The following is a 16,495-nucleotide window of genomic DNA, read 5'->3' as shown; positions in this document are numbered from 1 at the left end:
ATTGGGGTTCAACTATAGTCCGGTCCGAAGTTAGCTTGGAGTAGGCTAGTGTCTGTAGCGGCTTAATACAGTGTGTATTCAATCTGGACTAGATGCCGGGGTTTTTCTGCATTGCAGTTTCCTCGTTAACAAAATTTATGGTGTCTGTGTTATTTCTATTATGCATTATATTTTTATATAACTGAAATAATACAGGTTGTGCGTTAAAGATCATCAATTGGAAATCAACCTTTGGTTGTTGATTGATATTGATTGATTCTTGGACATTGGTCTTTGGTACCGTCCAAGTTATCTCTCTTTGATAAAGACTTGCATATTTCCATTTGCTTGAGTAAAGATCAAATCGAGAGATTGAGATATAAACTCTTTGATATATCTTTTTATTGACTGAGTCTAACTGTCTAGTTGATTCTCATAAAAAGTATATTGGAGTTTGTCCATACAGATTGCTAAGAGAAATATTGGGTGGTGTTGTTAGACCCCCGCTTTTTCAATTGGTATCAGAGCAGTCAAACACGTTAAAGACCTTATAAGTCTGTGTTTGTAGCGATCTGATTATGGACGAGTCTATCTCTAATAACGTGCCAGTTCAGAAATTACCAGATGATTCTAAAATCTTGGATTCACCTGAGAGAACTGTCACATCTAAGTCAATATCCAAACATTCTCTTGATATAAAAACTGTTGATTGGGAAACTCTCTTAGAAGAACAGTTGGATGAACTTTCTGATGAAGGTGATTCAGATATTGATAGAGATGTTGATGAGGAAGTCTCAGACTATGTTAAGTTTTTGGATTCGTGGAATATGAAGAAGATTACAACTTCTCATGTCACACCTCTTCTGACTCCTCTCTGTCGAGAAAACAAGAAATTGAGAAGATGTTACGCAGGTGTTTATTTTTCGAATCGTTCTACCGAATCGATCCTCAAGGATTCTGAGGAAAACCTACGTATGAAGTCACTTGAATGTGATAATCTTTATCAAAAGTACTTTTTATTGGAAGAGAAACTTGCAGAATCTGAAGTAAGGTTTAACTTCCAGCAAACAAGTTTTGACGACAGAGAAAGCGCTTATCTCACTCGAGAAAAACGCCTTGAGGCTGATTTAACTGCTGCTCTTGATAAAATCAAGATGTTGGAAGATGACTTGAAAAAGTTCAATAATAGTTCAAGCAAATTAACCACTATGTTAGGAGCAAGTAAAAATCATCGTGATACACGAGGATTGGGCTATAAGGGAATAGATGCTCCAAGTACTAGCAAAGAGGTAAAATTTGTCAAGGCTAGTGATTCTTCTCAACAAAAGGTTTCCACTGATGGCAAAAGTGAAATACCTTCTCCGGCAGTTAAGGTTCAAAAGAGCAAAGTTTATCAACCTGCAAATTTAGCACACACAGATCAAGGTAAGAACATTCCTTATGTTTACCACTATTGCGGAAATAAAGGTCACCTGGAAAGGAGATGTCGTTTCCGTATAAGGAATGGGAAACTTTATAATGTTCTTGTTTGGGATTCACAAGAAGTTGTGAAACCAAGATCATACGTTAAGACTGATCCTCTTAACGTTACAGGTTGTAATTGTCCAACCTTTAGGCAAAGGAATCAGTGCTATGATAGACCTAGATTTTCCTATAAACGTCGTACGAATCCTTTCATAAATCGTAATGGTTATCAAAAGGATAACTTCGTAAAGACGAAGACAAGATCCGATGCTCCCAATTGGAGAAATACTAACTTGCAAAAGAATAGTCAATCCAATTCTCTTCCAAGAATTCTAGAAGAGAGTGATGGGAAGAAGGTTCTGACTGTTCCTAAACGCACTCAGAAGTGGATACCGAAGAAAGACAATGATGTTTTGAGTGTGAAAAGGAATGATCTTCCAGAAAACTCCATGACTATGGAAAAGGTAGTATACATGATGTTGGAACTTAGCAAGTTTTTTGGAAAAATGGAATTGGATGTGAAAGGTTCTAAAAGTGATCTCTTTCATGATAGTCCAACGGTCACTTGTGGTGAGCAAGACTTTGTTCACCCAAACGCAACTTTATCGTGTTGGAAGTGCATCCTTACCAAGGAATGCCCTGCTTTATATACGGTGAGGGAAGCACAAGAATTAGGGCACACAGATTATGTTCGGTAAGGCGGTAGAATTCAATTGGATTCATCTAAAAAGGTATGTCTATAAACTTGAGCAAGATTTGTACTTTTATTTGCTTAGAATACTTATAATAATCTTGCTTATCGTTCATTTCTACCTAACTTGATCCGTGTTTAAGGTTCTTAAATGTTTAGGTTTGAAAATAATAGTTCGGGATGTTTGGACTACATGGTACACATACCAAGCATGCATAACAGCATTCAAAATCAAAATCCAGGGGTTTAAGTTCGCAAACCCGTATGCATACTTGACGTCGATATTCGGTAAACTTGTTTTGGCCGTAATTTCTTCGTCCGAACTCGGAATGACCTTATTCTTTTTGTATTCTCTTCCTATTTGATTTATCTTCAAAATGAAGATGAGAATTTCTGAATTTGGATGAGCTAAGATTGGTATTTGTCCTATCTCTTATTTTTGAGTGTTTTGCTCTGTTTCATTGCACTTGTTCCACTTCTCTTGGATTTGGGTACTTGTATTCTTGGAGTAATACTCTTCTAAGATCATTGTAGCTTTTACAAGAATGTTGTTTGTGAATCACAAAGAAGAAAGTTCAAGAATGGGCAGTAACACACATTACTATGGGATTCTTGAATGCTCACGATCATTTTATGTGAACTATGGTGCATGGTCGTTAATGACTTTGTATGTTCTTCTTTGTTAAGAAAATATTTTTATACGCCTTTGATAGCTATTCTTGGTGTAAATCCGGGCGGAAAAGATTGATTCTACCCTCTAAGGACAAATCATCTTATATGTGCATTACGAGTTTGTCTTGATGCCTAGGAAACTTCTTATGAGAATTTATTCTTGTTTTTGAGAAGGATTACTAGAGTTTGGAATAACAATTATTGTGATTACACATTGCTATGTCCAACAGTTTCATCTTCATGTTTTTAGATTTATTGGTTTAAATTCTAAAAATATTTGGAGGATGATGTTATTGCAGTATTAATCTTTATGATTTTGTGATATTGCAATATTTTTATGGGATATGTATTGTTTGCGTCCGTGAACTTGAAGGTCCCATATGTTGTCAAAAGTAAAGTCGTTCATGAATTGGTTTTCGTATTGATGAAAGGACGAATGGACTTTTGACAAATACAAAAGTTATGCCTATGCAGTCATTTATTTGATGGAAAATAGGATAAAATCTTTTGTGTGACAAGGATAAAGTCTATTATGTCATTATGCATATAGTGATGGAAATATAGAATAGATCCTTGTATGTATTCCGCGGTATCGATCTTCTTTGATCCATTTTTTTTGTATTACCGTGAAGGCTCCATTGTATGTTTTATGTTGAGCACGATACAACTAAGTCGATTGTTCTTATTTGTTTTGTTGGTTGTTCCATAAGATGTTATATGTTGAGCATTATGAACTAAATTAATCATCTTGATTGGTTATTTGGTTATTTGCTCCAAAAGTCTTCTTTTTTCGAGCAAAACTTTTGACAATTAAATTGATTACCTTCGTGATTAGTTTGGTTGTTTGTATTCCAATTAGATTAATTATGGGTTCTCTTGTAATTAGTCTAGTTGAGTTTTCATATATTCCACAAGTTATTGTGTTGAGTATATGAACGACTATACTAACTATGTTCTATTGATTGATGTAGTCGTATACTCCGTAAGGTTTTCCTTATGTTGAGTATGTGAACGATTAAGTTAGTCATCTCCGTATGATTACCTTAGTCGTAGCTCCGTAAGTTTACTTATGTTGAGCACAATCAATTAAGTTGATCATTTTATGGTTTGTTTTAGTTGCGTATTCCAATTAAATTAATCATGGGTTTACTTGTGATTAATTTGATTGAGTTTTGGATATATAAAATCAATTTCCTATGGTTTTTGGTGTCCAATTAAAAATCCTTCTTTTCTTTCGAAATTAAGGTCGCTCTTGTTGTTCTCTCGGGAATGACATCAAATGGGGGAGAGTTCTTTTGAACTTGTGCTTAATGGTAATATCTTGCGGGGTATGCGGCTGTGGAATTTTATATGGGTTATCTTGTATCTTAAAACTCCCTGATGAATGCATTTAGCTTCGACTTTATGATTGCATCTAAATTAAGTTGGTATATATTTTTATTTTAGTCTATGAAATGTCTCTTGTGGAAATTTCATTATGATCCCGTTCTTATACCTTTGCCAATTTTATTGACAAAAAGGGGGAGAAATAATGTAGTTCAAACTACAAATACATATGGTTTTCGGATCATTGTGTAAAGGGGAGTGGTTTCCATGTTCGAGATGGAGTATTGACTAAGGGGGAGTGATACATATCACCATAGTATTGTTGTTAAAGTCGTGATACAATTGGACTTTGATAATTACATAATAATATTATGACACTGTATAATAATGATCGAGAATCTCGATTTATCTCATTATTATAGCTACGGATCTTCAACAACGGTGATGCTAAACTTACAACCTTTGGGATCATTGGAGTACTTGGAAGGACGAATATTTCATGGAACGTTGAAGATTAGACTATGGAATAGGAGCCACTAAAGTTTATCTTTTTTGTATTCCATATGTATTAATAGTTTTGTCACTAAAATTGACAAAGGGGGAGATTGTTAGAGCATAGCTCGGTCGACCTTGCATGCGTTGCTATCTCAAGCATGTTTTTCAATGTTAGTGATCAAAACTATGAGTCTTGATTTCTAGCCAACATAGCTAAGTCTCGGACTAGGATAAAAAAGTGTAGTTGAGCTCAAGGACTTCATGGAAATTCATCATACAACGACGAAGATCTATACAAGGAACCGTGGAACTTCATAAACAAAAAGGTATGTGGAGACTTGAACTTATATATCACTCAAAAGTCTATATATTCTATCTCCTGCTTCTTATGAGACGAAAGTCATATGCTATATAGACTAGATCATACACATTTGACATTTCGAGTTGAGCATTCATTGATTATCTTTTATCTCGAAATCGTGTGTTGGTAAAGCGTTTCGCTTTGATCAAGTATATTTTCACCTAGTGACGAAAGTCATGAAAAGTTTCAATCACTTTGAGAATTGCTCTGACGTGAATCAGTCTGTGAATAACGGATACATAGCGTCCTCTGAGAATGTCTCAATGATTGAAATGAGAGTTTAGATTACATAACCATGTATTCCTTGAAACGAAGTTTTCGAACTTTGTTGATCAAGAGAAATCGGGAGGATTGTGGAATTGGCTTGCCAAGTCCGCGAACTGTCGGAAGTTCTCGACCGAGAATTTTTGCTGGCTTTTCCAAAACTCGTTTGTGTGCTAAGTCCGCGAACTCAGTCCCCGAACTGGCGGAAGTTCTCTTTCCGAGAATTTCTGCTGAGTATGGAAAACTCAACCGATTAACTTAAGTCCGCGAACTTGTTTGTGAACTTAAGAGGTTATGATCTAAAGATGTGCTTTGAACATGAAACATTAAATTACTAAGGAATGCTTTATGCAAACCGTGGATATAATGCTCATGAGCCGATTCAATCGAATCGGATCATCTTTGTTTCAATTGTGTCTTGTGAAGTTACGTAAGATCTCATAGAAATTGAACAACTCTTTAACTAGTTCATTTGAGTCAATTGAACTAGTTATGGTGAAGAAGAACAAGGTTAATATGAAATGCTCATATGGTTAACCTTTTGGGTTACTATGTTGAACCAACATACACGTACATGTTTGGGCATGGTTTTCACAAACCCAGTAAACGTATAACCAAGTGTGTGTGACAAGCTAAGTTTTCGATCTAACGGTTGAGAAATATTAGCTTGAATCTAAATCAGGTTTTCATCTAACGGTGAATAAGGATTGCTTTGTACCTAAGGCAAAACCCTGATTTGAAGGCTATATAAAGGAGACATCTAGCATTGTGCAAAACTAATCCCCACACGTCTGTGTGATACTAGTGCGCTCGCTAGAGTCGATTCTCCTTTAACCTTTGGTTTTCTTCTCTAAAACCAGGTTAATGACTTAAAGACTTCATTGGGAATGTGAAGCCAGACCGATACTACTTTTATCGTAGTTGTGTGATCTGATCTTGCATCTTCTATCGTCCGAGTACAATCGATTTATTGGCTTGAGATCGTGAGAGTTCTCCGATAGGCAAGATAAAGAAGTCACAAACATCTTCGTCTCACTGTTTGTGATTCCTCGACAAACCGCCTGTGTAGCCAGGAAGGATTGTAGAGAGGTGATTGATTAATCTAGGTTGTTCTTTGGGAATATAAGACCAGATTATCAATTGGTTTATGTTCACCTTGATTTTATATCTTAAGACGGAACAAAGTCTAGGGTTTATCTGTGGGAGACAGATTTATCCTTTGATAGACTTTTCTGCGTGAGATAGATATGTTTATTATCAAGTCTGTGATTTTGGGTTGCAGCAACTCTTGGTTGTGGGTGAGATCAGCTAAGGGAATCAAGTGCGTAGTATCCTGCTGGGATCAGAGGCGTAGGAGTACAACTGTACCTTGAATTAGTGGGAGACTTATTGGGGTTAAACTATAGTCCAGTCCGAAGTTAGCTTGGAGTAGGATAGTGTCTGTAGCGGCTTAATACAGTGTGTATTTAATCTGGACTAGGTCCCGAAGTTTTTCTGCATTTGCGGTTTCCTCGTTAACAAAATTTCTGGCATGTGTGTTATTTCTTTTCCGCATTATATTTTTATGTAATTGAAATAATACAGGTTGTGCGTTAAAGATCATCAATTGGAAATCCAACATTTGGTTGTTGATTGATATTGATTGATCCTTGGACATTGGTCTTTGGTACCGTCCAAGTTATCTCTCTTTGATAAAGACTCGCAGATTTCCATTTGCTTGAGTAAAAATCAAATCTAGAGATTGAGATATAAACTCTTTGATATATCTTTTTATTGATTGAGTCTAACTGTCTAGTTGATTATCATAAAAACTATATTGGAGTTTGTCCATACAGATTGCTAAGCGAAATATTGGGTGGTGTTGTTAGACCCCCGCTTTTTCACAACATCATCTAAACACACGGTAGATCCTGAAACATTACATACAGGGTTTCCAAAGGTTGGGTCAATTGATTCTTCCAGCATGATTGGCTTCTTATCTTCACCGAAACCATCAATATTTATATATGTATTGCTACAGTTATCAAAATCAATATTTTCACATAGAAGACCGACACTTGACCTATCTTCATCAGAATCATAGATCTCAGACATCTCATCAAGTGTTACAGCAAGACCTTTGTTCCCAGTGTATTTTCTACGATTTGAGCACTCGTTTGCAAAATGACCAAAACCTTTACACTTAAAGCACTGTGGCATATCCTCGTCATCAGCCTCATCAGCATCCCTGTTTTTAGGAGGAACACGATTGTGAGGTTTATCCGATGACTTAGGTTTGTCTCTTGAAAACCGTTTACTTATCTTCAATAGAAGATCCCTAAACTGTCTTGTGATCAAGGAGACTGATTTGTCAAGATCTTCATCTGAAAAATCACCCTCAAACTGATCATCCTCATAGACATAAACACTTTTACTCTTATCAAGTAATTTAGTGTTCTTCTGTGCTTAAAGGCAACATCCTTTCCGATTTTGGATGTATGCTCATGATCAAAGATCTTTAGCTTTCCAACCAAAGTATTTCTGGAAAGATTATCAAGGTTATTTACCTCAACGATGGCATGCTTCTTAGACTCGTATCTAGATGGCAGCGATCTGAGAATTTTCATCACAATGTCCTTTTCAGGAATAGTCTTACCCAATGCAAAAGATGAATTAACAATTTCAGACACTTTGTGATTAAACTCATCAAATGTATCTTCATCTACCATACGAAGGTTCTCCCAATCGGAATTAAGGTTTTGATGTCTGACTTCCTTTTCACTGGAGTTACCTTCAAATACGGTTTCTAAGATATCCCAAGCATTTTTAGACCGAGTGCAATTCGACACATGGTGCTGAAGATTTGGGGTAATGTCATGTATGATAGCATTCAAACCGTCGGAATTTTTCTTTGCAACATTTATCTCAGCAGGGGTGTATTCACCAATAGGTTTGGGAACATTTACATCTCCAACTGCCACAACGGGAGCATCATAGCCATTAACAACATATACCCATGATTGAAAATCACGTGCTTGAAGAAAAGGTCGCATATCAATTTTCTGCCATAATTAATTAGAGCCATCAAAGACTGGTGGTACGTTAATAGAGATATCACCTCTGTCCATAGAGCCAGATCACTACAAACACAAACTTGTAAGGTCTTAAACGTGTTTGCCTGCTCTGATACCAATTGAAAAAGCGGGGGTCTAAAAACACCACCCAATATTTCGCTTAGCAATTTGTATGGACTAACTCCGAAATACTTTCTAGACAATCAACTAGACATTCAGACTCAATCTAGGTAAAAGTATCTCAAGGACTTAATATCTCTCTCTTGTTTTGAATCACTCAAGCTAATAGAAATCAGCGAGTCTATAATCAAATAGAAGGAATAACTTGGAAGGTACCAAAGACCAATGTCCAAGGATCAATCAATATCAATCAACAATCAAAGGTCGTATTTCCAATTGATTGATTCAATCGCACAACATATATAAACAAATAAAATGCGGAAATAGAAATAACACAGACACCAGAATTTTGTTAACGAGGAAACCGCAAATGCAGAAAAACCCCGGGACCTAGTCCAGATTGAATACACACTGTATTAAGCCGCTACAGACACTAGCATACTCCAAGCTAACTTCGGATTGGATTATAGTTGAACCCCAATCAGTCTCCCACTGATCCAAGGTACAGTTGTACTCCCTACGCCTCTGATCCCAGCAGGATACTGCGCACTTGATTCCCTTAGCTGATCTCACCCACAACTAAGAGTTGCTACGACCCAAAATCGCAGGCTTTAACAATAAACAAATCTGTCTCACACAGACAAGTCTATCAAAGGATCAATCTGTCTCCCATAAAAAAAACTCTAAAATTTTTGTTCCGTCTTTTGATAATAATCAAGGTGAACAGGAACCAATTGATAATCCGGTCTTATATTCCCGAAGAACAGCCTAGATTAATCAATCACCTCACAACAATCTTAATCGTATGGTAGCGAAACAAGATGTCGTGGAATCACAAACGATGAGACGAAGGTGTTAGTGATTATTTTTTATATCTTGCCTATCGGAGACCTCTCATGATCTCAAGTCAATCAATATGATTGTACTGTTATGATAGAAGATGCAAGATCATATCACACAACTACGATAAAAGTAGTATCGGTCTGGCTTCACAATCCCAATGAAGTCTTTAAGTCGTTAACCTGGTTTTTAGAAGAAGAAAACCAAAGGTTAAATGAGAAACGACTCTAGCACGCAAACTAGTATCACATGTAAGGTGTGGGGATTAGTTTTGCACAATACTAGATGTCTCCTTTATATAGCCTTTCAAATCAGGGTTTTGCCTTAGTTACAAAGCAATCAATATTCACCGTTAGATGAAAACCTGATTTAGATTCAAGCTAATATTTCTCAACCATTAGATCGAAAACTTAGCTTGTCATACACAAATGACTGTACGCTTCTAGGTTTGTTAACGCACCCAAACGTGTACATTTTTGGTTCAACAATAGTCTACCCAAAGAGGTTAACCATATAGCGTTTCATACCAACCATGTTCTTCTTCACCATAACTAGTTCAATTGACTCAAATGAACTAGTTAAGAGAGTTGTTCAATTGCAAGGAAATCTTATGTAAGTACACAAGACACAATTGAAGCAAAGATGATTTGATTCACTCGAATCGCTTCATGAACTTTAATAGCCACGTTTGCAAATGCATTCCTTAGTCTTTTAAGATTAAGTTCAGAAATCATCTTTAGATATATAACCTTCTCAAGTTCGCGGACTTAAGACACCGGATAGAGTTTACAAACTCCAGCAGAAATTCTCGGGTTCGAGAACTACGCCGGTTCGCGGACTGGGTTCGCGGACTTGGCTCACGCAAGTAGTTTGTCAACTCCGGCAGAAATTCTCGGGTTTGAGAACTTTGGCAGTTCGCGGACTGAGTTCGCGGACTTGGCACTTGCCATACTTCTGGTTCTCTTGATCAACAAAGTTCAAAAACTTCGGTTCAAGGAATCCATTGGCTATGAAATCTAAAATCTCATTCCAATCATTGAAACATTCTTAGAGGACATTATACAATTGTTACACTATTTCTCGTCAAAGCAATTTTCAAAGTGATTGAAACATTCATGACTTTCGTCACTAGGTAAAGATAAACTTGGTCGAAGCGAAAATCTTACCAACATATATTTCGAGATATAGATAGGCGAGGTATACTCGGCTCGAAATACCAAATGTGTATGATCTAGTCTATATATATAGCATACGACTTTTGTCTTAAAGAGTAGGAGATAGAATAGATAGACTTTTGAGTGACATATAAGTTCAAGTCTCCACATACCTTTTTAACGAGAAGTTCCATCGGTTCCTTGAGTAGATCTTCTTCTTGTATGATGAATCGCCATGAAGTTCTTGAGCTCAACTACACTTACTATCCTAGTCCGAGACTTAGCTAAGAGACTAGAAATCAAGACTTATAGTTTTGATCACTAACATTGACAAACATGATTGAGATAGCAACGCATGCGAGTTTTACCGAGCAGTGCTCTAACATTTACGATTTTGACCTTTGTTGAAAATCCACCATCTACAATAAGGTGTCTTCTGTTGAGCACAATCGACTGAGTTATTCTTAGCTTATTTGTTGCTCCATGAGGTACTTTATGTCGAGCATGATCAACTAAATTAATCATCCTCGTTTGGTTATTTAGTTGTTGCTCCGTAAGTTCTCTTATGTCGAGCATGACCAATTAAATTGATTACTTTTTGTGGTTAATTTGGTTATGTATTCCGATTAGATTAATTATGGGTTCTCTTGTGATTAATATAATTTAGTATTTTTGAGTCTCCATAAGTTCACTTATGTTGAGCATTTCTGATTAAATTAATCATGGGTTCTCTTGTGGTTAATTTAATTGAGTATTTTGGATTCAAAATCATACTTGTATGTGATTTGTTATGTCCAAAGAAATCCTTCTTTTCTTTTGAAATTAAGGTCGCTCTTGTTGTTCCTTCGGGAATGCCATATTATGGGGGAGAGTTCTTAATTGAACTTGTGCTTAATTACCAAATATTTGTGGGGAGTGCGGCTGTGGAATATTATAGGGGTTATCTTGTATCTTTATAAACTCCTTGATGAATGCATTTAGCTTCGTCTATATGATTGCATCTAAATAAGATGATATGTGCTTTCTTTTGGTCATGAAATGTCTCTTTCGGAAATTTCATTAGGATCCCGTTTTCGTACCTTTGCCAATTTTATTGACAAAAAGGGGGAGAATTAATATGTAGTTCACACTACAAATACATATGGTTTTCGGATCATTATGTAAGGGGGAGTGGTTTCCATGTGAGATGGAGTATTGACTAAGGGGGAGTGATAGATATCACCATAGTATTGTTGTCGAAGTTGTGATGCAATTGAACTTTGATACTATATAATGATACTATGACACTGTATAACAATGATTGAGAATTTTTGTTTTCTCATTGTTATAGCTACGGATTTTCAACAACGATGATGCTTAACTTACAACCTTTGGGATCATTGGAGTACTTGGAAGTGACGAAGATTTCGAGTAATGTTGAAGATTAGGCATGTGGAATAGGAGCTGCAAAAGTTATTTCATTTATTTTTTGTATTCTATATGTATTGATAGTTTTGTCACTAAACTTGACAAAGGGGGAGATTGTTAGAGCATTGCTCGGTCGAACTCGCATGCGTTGCTATCTCAAGCATGTTTGTCAATGTTAGTGATCAAAACTATAAGTCTTGATTTCTAGTCTACTATAGCTAAGTCTCGGACTAGGATAGAAAGTGTAGTTGAGCTCAAGAAATCCATGGCAATCATCATACAAGACGAAGGACTACTCAAGGAACTGGTGGAATGATAGACACATTTTTGTGTCTGAATTGCCCTCCATGTCTGCATTGTTAGAACTCGATTTTTGTACTAATATTGTGTGTTTTATGTATTTTTAGGTATTTTTGGAAATAAACATTTTTGGAGAATTTGGGTCGAAAAAGTGTTAAAGGCACCCAGGAAAATTTCTAAAGGCACCCTTAGTTTGGATAAGGGCACCCCCATGACACCCCAATGTTATAAGCACCCGCAGAACGGATTCAGGGCACTTCATCTTCAACATTCAAATTCTGTTTTTGGCGGGAAAAGGTGTTCTTCATCTTCAACATTCAAATCCACAACAAGTCTGAGTGAACGAATCATCTTACTACAACATCATTGAAAATAACCATCAATTTTTGGCGCCGCCGACGCGGACTTGTGTGAGATCATCTAAGGGAATCAAGTGTGTAGCATCCTGCTGGGATCAGAGACGTAAGGAGCGCAACTGTACCTTGAATCAGTGCGAGATTGATTGGGGTTCAACTACAGTCCAGACTGAAGTTAGTTTGTAGTAGGCTAGTGTCTGTAGCGGCTTACTACAATGTGGTGTTCAATCTGGACTAGGTCCCGGGATTTTTCTGCATTTGCGGTTTCCTCCTTAACAAAATTCTGGTGTGTCTGTGTTATTTCTAATCCGCATTATATTTTATTATATAATTGAAATATCACAGGTTGTGCGTTAGAATCAATCAATTGGAAATCCGACCTTTAGTTGTTGATTGAAATTGATTGATACTTGAACATTGGTCTTTGGTACCGTTCAAGTGATTTCTCTTGTATTCAATTATACTCGCAGATTTCTATTTGCTTGAGAAATAATTGAATCAAGAAAGAGAGATATAACTCTTTGATATACTTTATTAAGATTGAGTCTAGTTGATTCTCTTGAAAGTATATTGGAGTTTGTCCATACAGATTGCTAATCGAAATATTGGGTGAGGTTGTTGTACCCCCGCTTTTTCATCCAGTATGCGTACGGGTACGCATACTTACCCAGTCTCCATCAATCATTTAGTACACACACAAGTATGCATAAATTTGGTTCCCGGTTTTGGACTTATACACTAATGTGCGAACACACTATATGCGTATATCCAAAGGTGGTAACATATTCTAAACTCTTTATTTCAATCATTGAAACATTCTTAAAGGATGTTATATAGAGGTTATTCACACTTTATTTTTCATCAAAGCGATTTTCAAGAGATTGAAACAATCAACATGACTTTCGTCACTTGTAAAGATGAACTTGGCCTAAGCGAAAGCTTACCAACACATATTTTGAGAACTAGATAAGCGAGATAAACTCGGATCGAAATAACAAATGTGTATAATCGAAGTCTATATAGCAATACGACTTTTGTCTCAAGATAGAAGTTAAAGTAGATAGACTTTTGAGTGGTAGATAAGTTCAAGTCTCCACATACCTTTTAGTCGATGAAGATCCACCAGTTCCTTGAGTAGTTCTTCGTCTTTGCATGATGAACGCCATGGAGTCTAGAGCTCAACTACACTTTCTATCCTAGTCCAAGACTTAGCTATAAGTAGACTAGAAATCAAGACTTATAGTTTTGGCAATTAAAATTGAAAAACAAGCTTGAGATAGAAACGCTTGCGAGTTCGACCGATCAGTGCCCTAACAGTTTATGATGTAATGTGTTATTTTATGTTTTGGTTTAATCTAGAGTTTGAAGGTGATGTTGTTGATGTAATTTATTCTTTTATGTTATAGTTTAATCTAGAGTTTGAAGGTGATGTTGATGATGTAATATTTTATTTATATTTTCGTTTAAGCAAGAGTTTGAAGTTGATGTTTGATTTAATGTGTTGTCATCGTCATTACAATAATCAGTTGAAAAGAGAGTTCACCGAACAAATCACAATACCATGGTTAATTAAACCCTAAATCACTTCTCAGGCATCGCGGTTACATTAAGCATGTGTAACATGCCTTTAAATCAGTAAGTGGCCCTATTGGATGAGTATTGTCTCTTGAGGGTTTACAAAGAGGTGTGCCCACAATACCTATCACTAACTAGTCTCTGGAAAAAAATCATGCATCACCAGGATTTTTTTTAATCTCTATTTGGAAATCGGGAACTTGGTCTTTTCATTAGAAATTTTAAAGCGTTTCAAACATCAAATGTCTAAGACGTACAATCATATCGCGAATAAATCAAATGGCCCCTGATCTTGGTTCTAAAGCTGTGTTTCAACAACAAAATCCAAATCCATATTTAAATCTACATTATTATTAGAGTATCGATTTTCCTTTTGATTTAATACAGGAATTGGATATCAGGACTAATACCTTCCCCAGGCATAACCGAGTGATACCCACCACTTGATCATCCAAACTATCAGTAGCTTGACGTTTACGGCTACACTCAGCCGAGCCACCTAATCCCAACTGACGAAATGCGTCGTGCAAAGAAGTTTCGTCTTGGGATTGCTCAGAACTGAATGAACTCGAAGATGGCCCGCTATAATGGGAAGGTCCGTACGTAAAACTGTCATACAATAGTTTCTCTAACGCATTATTCCCATATACGACAAAATGGTCATAAGTACGTACAACTTCATAAGTATTAACCGGTCATCCAACAAAACGTACAATAGTTTCTCTAACAAATACAAGAAAACTTCATAAGTACTAACCTCGGTGCCCTAGTGTTTGCGGGTAAAAACGGTTTAATGGTTTTTGTGTAAAAGTGGTGGAGTAGGCAAGTGCTCGATGAAGCTAATCGTCTAAACCTTTAAAACAATATACTACATGAGAGCACTTTGAGTTCGAGATACCAATCTGTAGGAATCTGGCCTAAACCAAGAAAATGTCGTTTCCAGATTCAATTCGATTACAAGGAAGGAGAAGAGTCGGTATGTAAGGGGGGAACCTGAGAATGTGTGGAGATCAATGAAGATTGACCGATTATGATGTGTTGAACTGCTTTGAAGATGATTTCTTTGTGTAAGACGAGAGAAATTATATATATGCGTGATAATTGATTGTCATAAGTTTTCTTATGTTGAATCTTGTTAGTCTTATCAAGTTATAGGTTGAGGAACCTATTTATTGCAAAGGTAGTTAGCACATCGATCTCATATAAGTGGTGATGGTTGAAGAGAGTGGAAGAATGGGGAAGTGGGAAATCGTTTGTAAACTAGTTCCACTTTGCGTGGGATACTTGGTTTATTGACCATCCACAATTTTATTTATTCCTTCAACTGTCAGCACGACTTGCTCACATTTCTCATCTTGGTTGTATTGCACATCGCACGTGTTATAGGCCGCCATACCAAAACCCTAGTGACCCCATGTGATATGAATTGATGTCTTATGTCAAAGCCTGCCTTGCAAACATATTTTATGTGGTCAATCGTTGACCTAGTTAGACTACGAGTCTTAACTAATGAATTGAACATAGTTCGTAATTCAAGATTATAATGGATGAATCATGAAGTATTTGTTGGAACAAAAACATACTTTGTGAACCATGGACGTTGAGTCTATGGGTCACTGATGATTGTGACATATCATTGTGATAGCTGAAGCAGCAATGATAGTCGAATAACTTGGATTGATAAGCATCAGTATAATGAGATTGCTGGATCGATCATAAACCATAATGGTGATGCTTACTAGAACTCTCTCAAACACTTCTAATACTTTTTATCACTCAAACACGTATATGTGTTTATCATGATTAAATTCTTAGGTGTTTAAATGAACATCAAATTTCTTTAGTTTTTTGGCATACTTGCCAAACCAAACAATCATTATACACGGTTCCAGAGCCGGTCCCTAGTGTATATTCTTATATTGTATTTTCAAGACCTAAAATGTTTGCTTGATTCTCAAGTTATCTTAGCTTGAATTTAAAGCAACCCTTGGTCCTTGAAAATCTATAAATAAAGATGTTCTTTCAACTGGGAAAATCAATATGTGACACTTTGTGTCCTAGTTGATTATGGAGTCGTCCTTTATAGACCTAAGTTTTATATGATAAACATAATTAGGTCTATGAATGAAATACTTCGCTTTTGGGATTCGTGAATCTAGGTCCGGCTATTTTTACCTTGATGGTTCGTATATCCTGATCTGCTTTTCTGTTATCGAGGTTCTCGTAATCTCTTTCAGGCAAGATAGATTGAAATCACAAAGTTCTCTTCGTATCAGACTTTGTGGTTCCTCAAGATAGATATCTGAAAATTGTTCTTAAGTGATAATCTATACGGCCGTACATGGCTAGGGAAGGTATAACTCTTATATTGATTCATATCGCATTTATTGTCCTTTTTGTTCGTAACTGGCCTAGATATTAGTTTTTTGATGATGATT

Source organism: Papaver somniferum, chromosome 9 (assembly GCF_003573695.1).
Source record: "Papaver somniferum cultivar HN1 chromosome 9, ASM357369v1, whole genome shotgun sequence".
NCBI classification, from domain to species: Eukaryota; Viridiplantae; Streptophyta; class Magnoliopsida; order Ranunculales; family Papaveraceae; genus Papaver; species Papaver somniferum.
This window is presented reverse-complemented; position numbering follows the sequence as displayed.